The following is a 2,664-nucleotide window of genomic DNA, read 5'->3' on the forward strand; positions in this document are numbered from 1 at the left end:
GTGGCTGTGGGTGTGTGTGGCTCTGGAAGAGTTGATGAAAGGCAGTCAGTCTGGTGGGTGAGAGAGTGTGCTTTGCCTGTGTGGGGAGGGGCAGGAGAATTGGGAGACTTCTGCTAGAATTACTTTGCAGAGAGTGATTTGGTAAGGGTAGAAGGGCAAAGGGTGACCCTGAGTGAAAGACGATGGCCCTCGGGGTACGTGCTTATAGTTAGCTGGCAGCAGAGATACCTGATCTTGAAGGGGCTTTATCCAGGGCAAAAACTTGTCCATTGCTTTCACATGGTGCTCAACTAACTCAGTGATTTCCTTACTAGTGGGAAACTCGACTTCAGAATTTCTGCTTGATAATCCCTAGACAGTAAAATGTGTATATTCATTTAGGTGAGTTTGAAGAAAGGACAAACTTAATCTGTGGGGTGGCCATCAGAATAGCTTAGAGTAGCAGGGGATGGATAGGCATTACTTGGAAAATGTATCAAAGGGCTTCATCATATATCAAAGTGTATCTTCCATACTTCGTTGATTAAAATTTTTCTGCGTTTTGATCCTGGTGGTGATTTCACACCAAATAGCTGTTCATTAATGATTTGTGCATTTTGTTCTGTGATCACACATCTTAATAATTTCCTTTTTGGATAGAATTGGTGGTCACATTTTGGAGAACCCAATGTAGACCGTTACGGGGTTTAAGAAAAGAAAAAAACAAGGAGATGCCAGGTGTAACCTAATGCCGTGACTCGGATTCGAACCGAGGTTGCTGCGGCCACAACGCAGAGTACTAACCACTATACGATCACGGCGCACCACAACCCAAGCGTTGACAGTTGTCCTTAATCTATGTCATTTGACATAAAATGATTCCAATCACTGCACTACTTTATTCTTGGAAACTTTACTCGGGTGTTCGTATTCTCTCTTTCACTGGCTTCCGTCTTCTTCCTCTCAATTCTGATACATGACGAGAAAACAAAACAAAATAAAAAATCAATTCTCATCTCCCCAGATGTGGCACATGCCGTCTGGGAAGTCTGACTGTCCTCGTCCCCACCTCGCCGGCTTCTTTCCCGGCTCTTCACGTTTGTTCCTTGGACCACCCTCCCCACCCGCTGGTTCCAGCTCTCGCCTCACCGACCGCGGCCGAGCGGAGGGAGGGCAGCGCCAGCGGCTCAGACGGTCTGGTGAAGGCAGAGCAAAGAACAGAAGAAATACTGGAGCCCAAGCGAGTGTTCAGCTTCCTTAGACCCATACGTATCCTCTCGGCTCAGGCCGGGGGCGTTTCAGGGGCGCTGTTTCTGCGAGGGGAGGGGAGCAAGGGGCAGCTGGGGCATTCGGCACCCAAGGGGATGAAAAGAAGGCCATTTGTATTGAGCTTTGAGGCGTGATTGTTTAGTGCCTTTGCCTGTTAACCGGAAAGTTGGTGGTTCTAAGCCTACCCAAGGATAACTTTCTCCTTGTACCTTTTAAGTAAGTACTCCAAGGCTTTGTGGTTCTTTCTACTCTGCTCTTCCTTTCCAAAAAATGCCTCCTTCACTACCCTTCTGTCCCTCGTTTCTGGACCTAAACCAAGAGCATGTTGCCTGGTCGGGGTCACTGGGAGTCCAGAATATCCTGAAAGAGTGCAACTAGCAACTTTATCTCTTCATGTTTCTCCTTTTCGGTGCACGTTATAAACCCTACAATCTTCTGTTCTTTAAAAAAAAATCTGTCCCATATTTCTAAGAGATTTAAATTTAAAATCTTCTATTTTTCCTTCATCCCTTTGTGTAAATCCAGATTTCCAGCTGGTGTCAGTGTTGTACTTCCTGGAGGACTCCTTTCACATTTCTTGTAATGTAGCTGATGAAGTCTTTAAGCGTTTTCATGTCTCAATTCAATTCAGTCTCTGTCTTCTCCGGTTCTTTGCAACCCCATGGATTGCAGCATACCAGGCTTCCTTGTCTATCCCCAACTCCTGGAGTTTGCTCAAACTCATGTCCATCGATCCTACCATGTCATGACATCCTACCATGTCATCCTCTGTTGTCCCCTTCTCCTTCTGCCATCAGTCTTTCCCAGCATCAGCATCTTTTCCGATGAGTCAGTTCTTCCCATCAGGTGGCCAAAGTATTGAAGCTTCAGCTTCAGTATCAGTTCTTCCAAAGACTATTCAGGACTGATTTCCTTTAGGATGGACTGGTTTGATTTCCTTGCAGTCCAAGGGACTCTCAAGAGTCTTCTCCAACACCACAGTTCAAAAGCATCAATTCTTCAGCACTCAGTTTTCTTTATAGTCCAACTCTCACATCCATACATGACTACTGGAAAAACCATAGCTTTGACTAGATGGAGCTTTGTTGGGAAATTAGTGTCTCCACTTTTTCATATGCTGTCTAAGTTTGTCATAGCTTTTCTTCCAAGCAGCATGTACTTAATTTCATGGCTGCAGTCACCATCTGCAGTGATTTTGAAACATAAGAAAATACAGTCTGTCATTGTTTAGATTGTTTCCCATCTATCTGCCATGAAGTGATGGGACAAGATGCCATGATCTTAGTTTTTTGAATGTTGAGTTGTAAGCCAGCTTTTTCACTCTCCTCTTTCACTTTCATCAAGATGCTCTTTAGTTCCTCTTCACTTTCTGCCATAAGGGTGGTGTCATCTACATATCTGAGGTTATTGATATTT

General features: G+C 44.7%; 1 non-coding gene across 1 annotated transcript; it reads right to left on the minus strand.

The window, feature by feature from the left end:
• Positions 1-728: 728 nt before the first annotated feature.
• On the minus strand, positions 729-800 carry TRNAH-GUG (transfer RNA histidin (anticodon GUG)). The gene has a single exon. It is a non-coding gene; the product is annotated as a tRNA-His (tRNA).
• Positions 801-2,664: the final 1,864 nt, after the last annotated feature.

This window comes from Ovis aries, chromosome 1, assembly GCF_016772045.2.
Source record: "Ovis aries strain OAR_USU_Benz2616 breed Rambouillet chromosome 1, ARS-UI_Ramb_v3.0, whole genome shotgun sequence".
Lineage (NCBI taxonomy): Eukaryota > Metazoa > Chordata > Mammalia > Artiodactyla > Bovidae > Ovis > Ovis aries.